The sequence below is a fragment of the Pelmatolapia mariae genome, linkage group LG22 (genome assembly GCF_036321145.2).
Source record: "Pelmatolapia mariae isolate MD_Pm_ZW linkage group LG22, Pm_UMD_F_2, whole genome shotgun sequence".
Classification (NCBI taxonomy): Eukaryota; Metazoa; Chordata; class Actinopteri; order Cichliformes; family Cichlidae; genus Pelmatolapia; species Pelmatolapia mariae.
The window spans coordinates 773923-784581 of NC_086245.2; positions in this window are offsets into that span (position 1 = coordinate 773923).

The window sequence follows — 10659 nt, forward strand, 5'->3', positions numbered from 1 at the left end:
TTTTGTTACACCAAGTTTTGTCTCTTCACCTTCCCTGCACTTGGGTCCACCTTCTCACTCCCACACAGTCAGCTTCTCTGCCAGACTGTGACAGATGATTTGGGCTTGTTTTGCAGTCACAGGACCGGCACACCTTACAGTCAATTATCAACATATTCTAGTCAAACTTGAGGCTGTCAGTCAAACAGCTAAAGCTCAACCAACTTTCAATCATGCAGCAGGAAAATGATCTCAAGCAGGGCAAAAAATCTACAACAAAATGGCTGAAAAAAAAGAATTAAGGTGTTGCAATGGCCCAGTCGAAGTCTAGACTTCAGTGTTATTGAAGTGCAAAGTTTGGGGAGAGCTGTGCATTAACAAATGCTGGAAAACCTCAATGTACTGAATGGGGCGATCGTGGCTCAAGAGTTGGCAGTTTGTTTTATAATTGGAAGGTTGCTGGTACGAGCCCCGGCTCGGACAGTTTCGGTTGTTGTGTCCTTGGGCAAGACACTTCACCTACCGCCTACTGGTGATGGCCAGAGGGGCCGATGGCGCGAAATGGCAGCCTCGCTTCTGTCAGTCTGCCCCAGGGCAGCTGTGGCTACAACTGTAGCTTGCCTCCACCAGTGTGTGAGAGTGAATGAATAGTGGAATTGTAAAGCGCTTTGAGGGTCTTGAAAAGCACTACATAAATGCAATCCATTATTATTATTATTATTACTGAAGCAACAATGTAAAAAATAATGAGCATAAATACGTCCACAAACATGCAAAAAGTCAATTTATCCATCCATTCGATTTAGGGTCACCGGGGGCATGAGCCTATCTCAGCTGCACAGGGCAAGAGGTGTGGTACGACTAGGACAGGTAGCCATTCTGTTGCAGAGCTAGCACAGAAGGGGCAGAAAAGTCATTTATACTTGCATTCACACACATGGGCAGTTTAGAATAACAAATTAACCTTACCCCACCAAGTGTATGTGTTTGAACTGTGGGAGGAATCTGGAATACCTGGAGAGAACCCATACAAACTCCACACAGAAAGGCCAGATGGGAGACTTTCTTGCTCTGAAGCAACAGTGCTAACCACAGTGTTGCCCTTGATTAAAAAAAATAATAATAATCCCTTCAAGTTATTTGCTTCTGAAGGTGGTTCTACAAACTATAAATCTTGGGGTTCACTTAAGTTTTCCACAGGACTGCAGTGGTTAAAAAAGGTTTTAAATGATCATAAGCATGTTATTTAATTGGAAACTGAACTGCAGCCACAGACACTTAAAAGCCTAATATATCCTTAGTTCTCTTCCTTCTTTGTGTCTCTGCTGTTATTTTAATTTTCTTTTGTCTCCTGGGAGAATCTCTCTGTGTCTCTCATTGTTTGTTTCTGTGTGTGTTGTAGTCACTTTTATTTTGGTAATCACTTTCTTTTTGCATCTAGTTGCTTTGCTGACTTTATTTTGTCTCACGCCCCTGTGATTGTCAGTTCCTCCCGATGAGATCCCCATGTGTTTATATTTAGTCTTGTGTCTCCTTTGTCAGTTGGTTTGTTAACTTCTCCTTGCTTACCCCTTTGTGACTCTGAAAAGTTTGAGTGTAGGTTTTGACTCTTGTTAGTTTCTTCTTCTGTTTGCCTTTTTGTTGGACGCATCCTGGATCTTCCCCGCTGTGCTTTTAGTTGCTGTTCTTTCACTTGTAACGTCACTAAAAATATTTTTTGTTCGCCAATCGAGCTTTCTTGCCGTTCTTCACATGAGTCTTTATGTGAACCACAGTGACATATCTTTTTAAGACAGGGAAGAAACATTTGGTACTGGCGTTAGTCATTGTCCTCTACGTTTGTTTAGGGCAATGTAACTGATATAGACAGTTACATTTAAAGTAATGAGAGAGTTTGGAATCTGCTCAACTGTATCTACAACGCTGGCTCCAGGAACGCAGTACTAAAATAGTTCTTGGCCAAAATATCTCACTGGCATTGGTTTGAACAGGATTCCTGTATATGTAGCCAATCTGTATATTTCCACAGTGAAGGAAGTGTTGTGTCTGATGGCTGCTCTACTGAATCTGGATTCTGTGTTTCTGTGTTCTTTTAACAGCCACTGCCTCAACAAAGAAATGGGCAAAGATATGAAGTTTGAAAAGCTGAAAATTCTTATTTTGAAGAAACAAATGAACATGATGGATCTAATCAAGACCAACCTTCTCCATAATCTCCCTCTCCTTTTAAGTCTCATAGCCCAAATGCAAATCAAGGCAGGCAAAACTAAGTACTATACACAGCCCTTTCTTTGTTCTTCAGTCTCTCTGTGACCTTGTGGTTTATCTGTGCACTGTCTCCATCATCGGCTCTCTTTCATTTTCAGTTGTTATTGTCCAAATGACAATTAGACATAATCATCCATGTGCGTCATTGGTGACCTGCATGTCACAGTGCAAATCATGATTTTAACGCACTCTTCCACTTACTTGATGATGTTTTCCAGTTCTTATGGCAGAACTATACTCAAACAAAAGGAAGCTCTTTCATTGGTCATGACATTCAGACACGGACCTTCTTTCTAAAGATACGCTGAGCAGAGTTTTAAAGATGTCGCACATTCTTACCGCGTTCTTTGTTTCATCTCTTTATGCTGCATACGAGCATTTCAAAGCCTTGGAAAAAAAGGATTTGGCCAGTAATTCTTATTGGAGCTTTTCCTTCCCTATGTCCTGGATGCTCCCTTTCCCACAAGTACCTACTTTTCAACCCCCTACACCAGAATGTGGTCCAGTAGAGACAGAGCCCTTAGTGTTGCTGAGCCTATTGTCTGGGACAGACTCCCCTCTAATCTCCAACATCACATCTGAGCATTTTCAAAGAGCACATGAAATGTCATCTATGCACTGAGGCCTTGGTGCACAGCAACCCTGGATTCCTTGAAAAGTGCTATAAATCTGAGTTATTATTACTATTATTGTTACTATTATTATTAAGGACCCCATGATTGCCACAATACACATTTGGTCCACTCTACTGAGTGATCCTTACTTAAGGGAAACAGTTTACTGTCTCTCAGCCTTCTCAACTTGATGGTACTGCAAATGTCATCTGACAGCTTCTTTTTTATCTTGTCACAATTCCTACAGCTGCTAAATGTTTTTGTCACTTAAACATAAGCACACACCAGTCAGCCACATTATTAAAAGTAGTGAGAACTTAAGTGATGATCTCACTTACAGCGAATTCATGTGGATGTTAATTTGACACATACAGCACACCGAAACCAAACGACTAAGCAAACGCTCCACAGTAGAAATGGCACTCGCTTAAGGAAGCCGTTTCCTGCAGCAGGACATTGTATCCTGCCAAAGCAGAAGTTCAGGCTGGAAAACTAAGTTACTTCCTGAAATACTTTAAATTGCTCACTCATTTACATAATGTTGCTGTATTCCTGTTAAATATTTAGAAATTAATGGTAAATGGACTGATTCTTATATAACACTTTTCTACTCTCCAGGAGTACTCAAAACACTCCATACAACATGCCACATTCACACCCACTTTCTCTATCCTTAGTGCTGTCTAACTACATTTACACACATTCATACTCCGATGGATGCATCGGAGAGCAACTTGGGGTTAGTATTTTGCCCAAGGATACTTGACATGCAGCCTGGAGGAGCCAGGGATCAAACCACCAACTTTCCGATCAGTAGGTGGCCTGCTCTACTTCCTGAGCAGCCACCCCTACCCCTACCCCTACCCCTACCCCTAAATTAAACCACTACATACTCCATAATATGGCTCACACCTCAAAAGTACAGCTAAATATTGTTTTGTTTTGTTTTTTCAGCTAAATTACCAGAAAAGTAAAGTATAATTATATTTAACTGTAATTATTTATTTGGTCCTGTAAACTTGATTTTATTGTAGTGCACCTACCTTAAATTGTATGTATATTTAATATAATTAAGTCATTTCAAATAAAATAAAATAATGAAATTCAAATCAGTTTACATTTATGCACTGCCTTAATACACTTAGTCACAATTTCGCTTATGCAATAAGACTTAAAGTTAGACTCTGGCTATGTGGAACTATAGCCAGTAGCTGCCTGCTAAGCCTCAGCTCCACCTGATCCAGTGGTTTTCAAAGTGGGGGGCACGTCCCCTAGAGGGGGCGCAGAGCCATTGTGGGGGCCAGGGTATGAATAAAAACAAAAAGAATGCTTGGACACTGCTAGCATAATGGACAGGTCTTTGACGGGGCTCCCACACAAACGCAAAGCAGGAGATGAAGCATCGACAAATATGCTTCCAAACCAACTTCCTTCCAAGCCAAAGACTAGAAAATATGGTGAAGCATATCTTCCCTTCCCTCCCCCAAGATTTTCTTGTAAAACAAAGGGGGGCCGAGCAAAAAAAAAAGTTTGAACTTGACCTCTCGCTGTCTGTGATTCAGCTTTCTAACCAATATGGTCATTTTTGGTTAAATAAAGTCTGCTATCTCATAGCTTAATACAGATTTATTCCCTCACATATCTTCCTCTCACCTATCTAAAAGCTGATGTTTTAGGGGTTACGTTAGGCCATTTGTTCGGAAATGGCACTGCAAGCTCTCGAACTGTCAATCAAATGTTTTATCAGATTGCAAAGTTTTCTAATCCACACTTTGCACAGAAATATTCAAATTTATTCATAGTTTCATTCCTGTGTGGTTGCGTTTAATACGTACTTATCTCATTCTGAAAACTATTATGTATCTGTCAGTCCTACACTGACTGGAATGCTTTTACCACATGAAGAGCTTTGTTTCATTCTGGCATGAATGCATTTGGGAGTAAAATAATATTCTGACGTCCGTCACTCAGCAGCACTAGAAAGAGAGCGAGAAAAGACAGTTGGCATGAAAAAATAGTGTAATTTTTCAAGATAGGCACTCAGCTAGTTTAATTATTTGTGATCCTACACAGTCCTACTCAGAGAATTTATCATCTCCAAGGGTGATTTGCATGTGATTACAGAAAAGAGAAGCTATCTTAGTTAAAACTAGTGAATGTATGTAGTGGTATTTGTCAGTGGATGCAGATTACAATATCAAGAGAAAGAGAGCGAAATTAATCAATGGACCTCAAACTTATGTTGTATATGGACTGTAATTGTGGCAATTCATGTACAGTAATTGCAGTATCAATAATATTAATAATAATATTAACACTATCTGCTCCATTAAGGGGCATCTATATAGAAAGTCGATGAAAACTGGCGACTGCCTCAGCAGGCAGAAAACGTGCTGATGGGGAGCTCCTAAGTTAAACTTTTATCAACCTCCAGAAGAGTGATTGAACTATCAGTGATTGTGCAGGATACTGTTTACTGATTTATAATGGCCACTAAATAAACTAAAGGGTTTCCTAGACAACCAGAACATACAACATTCACTAGCAACTAACTATCAGCAACAAAGCAATCGTCTGTGGATTCCCCTTTAAAGCTCCTCAGTGGTGGTTGTGGTTGTAGTCAGGAGTTCTAAGTGTGCCAAAAACTGCAGTTCCTTTAACAGCAACCTGGTTCCAAACTGGAGTTGACCCACCCTAATTGTTTGTGGTGTCAAGTCGATATTTTATGTGTGCAGCTGCACTACTCATTGGGATATTTATGGGTCTGATGTAAATACTGTGTCTCAACAGGAGAAGCAACTGTCTCCTTACCGGTTCTAACTGTGTCCGTCTTGCATATCTTTTATCATAAGTTTATTTTAAAGTATTAGTTCACTTCCTTTTTTTTGTTGCATATATTTCACATTTACAGGTTTTAGATGATTGAATAATTTTTAATATACAAAGATAACTCAAGTAAGTACTAAAAGCAATTTATAAACATGTCATTTATTCTTGATATTTATTTATAATCACCTCTGTTAATCCTTGATATTTCTAATTGAGTGATTTGTATATATTAGTGCTATTTCTTAAATTTGTAAACTCTGTAACATATTGTATTGTTTAAATTGTTTAGTCTGTTACTGTTACTGTCTTGGAGCAACTGTAACCCACATCATTTCCTTAGGGATTAATTAAGTATTCTGATTCTGATTTACTGATGGAGGAGGGCTATCCAAGCCTGGCCCTGTGTGAGAAAGTAATGACCAGTTTTGTCTTCAGTTTCTGTCACTGGGATCTCCTCTTTTACCTCAGAACAAGAAAAAAAAAAGAAGCAGAAGTTGGGGATGATTTAGACTTGATGTCAGATATGAAAGACAAAAACAAGTGATTCTACAATATTGCAATTTACTGAAAAATGGTAAAAGATGGAACCATTAAGATTAAAAATTGAAATGTAATTGAAAATCTTTAGGTTGAATCACAGGATTTAAACCTGCAGCAGTGAGGAAATGTGCCAAGGTGCAGTTTTGCCTTTTCAGTAAGTGCATTGAAAGAGGCTTTCTAGACCCTGACTTAAATGATTTGCACCATTTAAAGCCTGTTAAGATGGTAATTAAGAGTCAGTTTTTTGTGGTTGAAGTTAATAACATTTGGGTATTATAAACTTAGACAATTACTTACACTTTCAAACATGACATGTTTAGGCATCTTTTAACAGTTTTGTTTCTGTTTTTGTCATTGTTGTGATTATTATGTTGCATCTGAATAATATATCAACTTACACAAATAAAGGAAACAAATAAATAAATAAGATTTAACAGATACTTATATATAATATATTTAAGTATCCATCTTCATGAAAAGCCTAGAACTTGACTGATTCAAGTCAGTGTCATTCATTATTAGAGCAAAATTTTTTAATGTTTTATAACAATGACAATTTTAATTATTTATTTGGGTTATTATTTATTTATTTATTTTGAGAAATGGGTGCCCACTTTTGACATTTTGGCACTTGTTGTTTTTTGTGTATTTGTTTGCTTGTTTCTATAGTTGGAACAAATCATATGTGACCTAATCTGAAGGTTACAATAATAACATTTAAGCAGTTGTTGGCTGTCTCTGTGTCTGTGATGCCATAACCAGAATAACAGGGGTCAGGGCAGGGAAAAAGACCTGGATTTAGATTGCCTGACTGCGAGCGGGTCAGCTTGAAACAGGCTTATGAAACATGCTTATAGGCTGAGGAACAGTCCAGACCTGCAGGTAAGCTGTCAAATTTACTGGTGTGATCTCAGCGTGACTCGTGGACAACATCACAGTTTTAAACAGAGCTGTAAACATGAATCAACATAAAAAAGAATTATATGTTAATTTCTCCAACATTTTCACAGGAATTCTGGGATAAAGAAGCTGCTCACCAAAGTACACTTAGGGTGACAAAGTTAGGTAATGAGTTCTATGTTATGAGCTGATTTTTAAAACATTAGGTTATATTATTTCTAAAAATGGACTCACGGCTCGTCCACAAATCTGAAACTAGGAAAAGCAGAAAACATGAGAAACTAGAGGGAAATATTTTGTCTAAAAATAAAAATCAATTATTGGATTTTACATAAATGATTTTGTTTTGTTTAATGGAATGATTCTTTTATCTCTGTTCCCCCCCCCCCCCCCCCCCCAAAAAAAAAATGTGTCCTTAAGCTTTTTTCATGTTTAATGTTTGATTTTGTCCTACAGAGTACATTTACAGACAAGTGACTACATGACATCATAGACTGGTATATTCAGTCTCCAGAACTCAGTCCAACAGAAAATTTGTGGTGGGAGCTGAAGCTTCAAGTTTTTTAAGTGACAGCCAAGAAACGTAAAGGATTTAGAGAGTTTCTATCAAAAGGAGCGGGTCAAAGTCCCTCCCAAGATGTGTCCAAACCTGATGACCAACTACAAGAAACACCTTACTGCTGTACTGGCTAATATTTTGCCAGTGTTGTGGTTCAGAGGGTTGGGAAGCTCATCTTGTAACCAGAAGGTTGCTGGTTTGATCCCCAGCTCTGTCTGTCTTGGTCGTTGTGTCCTTGGGCAAGACACTTCACCTACCCCCTACTGGTGATGGCCAGAGGGATGCTTTACTTTTGGATAAAATACTTGTTTCGCTCGATTACATGCAAATCGATTTCCAACTTTTATGTACTGTGTTTCTGTTTGTTTCTCAATTTTTGCTTGATATTCTGTCTCCCCCCATTCAAATGAAACTACCATAAAAATTAGAGACTGTTAATTTCTTTGTAAGTAGCAAACTTACAAATTCAGGAGGGGATCATAACACAGAAGCTTGGCCTAACATTAGCATTTTAATTGTGCTGATAATGTGTAAGCTTGCTAAAAATAAATAAATAAATAAATATTTTTCCCCCCACAGAGCTTATTCTCACTGATTTTGGGTGGTCTTTTCAGGTTGGATTACATTATACACTTATTTATGTAAACATCTATAATGTAATTGTTGAACATTTGATAAACAGATAAAATTCTAACATTTAAAACATTTATATAAAAAGATTTAGCCCCTTAATACAGTGTGTCAGGTATTAGGGATCAGAAACGGTGGGATCAAATACTTTGCTGTGGCTTTTATATTGAGCTTAGGAAGAGAAAAACCATCTTTATTATAGCCTCAGCTGTTTTACAGCCTTGGAACCCATCATCTATCTTCTGACGGAGACAAAGGTCAGTGTTTTCATAATTCTGGCGCAGCCGCTCGCTATACAGGCCAAGATTTTTCTTCTGTGCAGCAGTTTAACAATGCAGATAAATAAATTTAAAGAAACAACTGGAATTTTAATGGTGTTCAGACTGTGACCTGTTTTTAGAATTATATTTTGGCCATGGGATTTCTTCTTTGACTCTATAAAAGTCACACTTAAAAGCACCTGGCCTCTGGCATCAACAGCTTTGTCCCTTGCCTACATTATTATGTATGTTCATATGCCGATATCAGTGCATAGAGATCGCCTGATGCAAAACTGAGCTGGTTACAATATTAGTGATGATGCTTATTAAAGAGTGTTCATCACTGGGTTAAAAGCAGCCTCTGAGAATGCAACAGAAAGAAAGATCTGCCTTTTGAGCTAACATTAAGCAGCATCGTTCAAAATCATACCCGGAGAAATCCACCAAAGAAGCACAGAAAGCTTCTCTACACCCACATGCAGGTTCAGAAAATAGACCAGAATACAATGCAGACACAAGAACTGTTACAGTTTGTCCTCACTTTTTTTTCCTAGACTCACTTAACTTTCACACTTTTGTTCTTACTACCACTACCACTCTCCACCTACATCTGCAAGTACACAGTGAGCTCTCACTACAGGTCGTCAATATGATCTAACATTAACATATTAATACTTTATTCTTTTGTCAGAGCCTGTAACTACACTCTATTTCTATGGGTTATTCCCCAAACAGTGTTATAAGTCATGGTTAATTCACATCAGATAGTTTTGAAAGCTACACTGCATTTTCTACAGTTGGTCTGTCTTTAATTTTCTGCTTTTCAGCACAGCTTTATTCAGTCTTCCTATGCTTTTAAAGGAACTTTGTGTTTGTTTTGATTATTAATCTGTGCTCCAGTGCCATCATCACGCTAGAAAGCAAGTTCAGCACAGCTAGGCTTTCTTTGAATTAGCTTAAACCTAAATCCTAAAACCCCAGTGAGAGATAATAGAATCACAGTAGAAATGGCCAACCTTCCTTGTCTGGTCCAGGCTCTACGCTTCAGATTCTGTGCATGCTCACATAAATGGTGGCTTTGACATGTCATTTGGCTTCCTCAGTGCAAAATGACCTCTCCAAGGTGACAACTTTAGTCAGAGCCATTGTCAGACAAACAGGTGAAAAAGCCATATGAAGAACACGCTGTAAATATATAATGATTAAAGCCAACACAGGTGCTGCAAACAGGGTAAGAGAGCAGTGGTGGTAGAAAACCATTAATCATGTGAATTCCATTCATCCACACTTTTTCCACAGCACTGACCTCCACCATCCCCACCACCTCCACCAACTCTTCTGGGTAGACACCAAGGCATTCATAGCATGTCCCAGGTCTGCCCCAGAAACTCATCCTGAGAAGGAGCAGCAGCTCTATTCTGAGCCCCTCCTGAATATCCTCAACTCTCCACTCGATTACAACGAGTAGTCTCCAGATTCACCAGTTCATGCGTTCACCAGTTCATTCCCAAAGATATTTCTCCAGCTCTTGTGAATTTATATTAGTATATTTCTAACAAGGCAGCTGGACCTTAAAGCGACTGAACTTTCAACTTTATACATTTGATCATTATAGGTTATTCAGTGTTTCCTCACTATATGATACTCATAACATTATAAAGCATAAATCATATTTATACATTTGAATCTGAAAGACTGCAAATTCCTCTGACTATGAAATAAAAGTACACACAAACTGTGCTGCTGTACCTTCACTGTACAGCTTCACTCGGCTGTATTTTACACAGGCAACAAGCTGTGCAAGTACAAATCCCTTCACACGTAGAACATGTCCTCCTGACATGAATCACTCGAGATGTGGCAGTTCCAGCAAATTTTAACCTCTGTCCTCCAAACATAACGTGCTCCAGGTTATGTGTTCAACTTAGCTCATCGTGGTGATCCAGCCAGGCAAAAAGGTAAAAACAGAGCCACCTTCAAAACACTGCCTTTGGGCTCAGCATTCCTCGCTTATTAATATTTCTTCATCGTACAGCCCTCAGACTGCCTGCGGCCATGATGACAACAACAGCTCCTACTG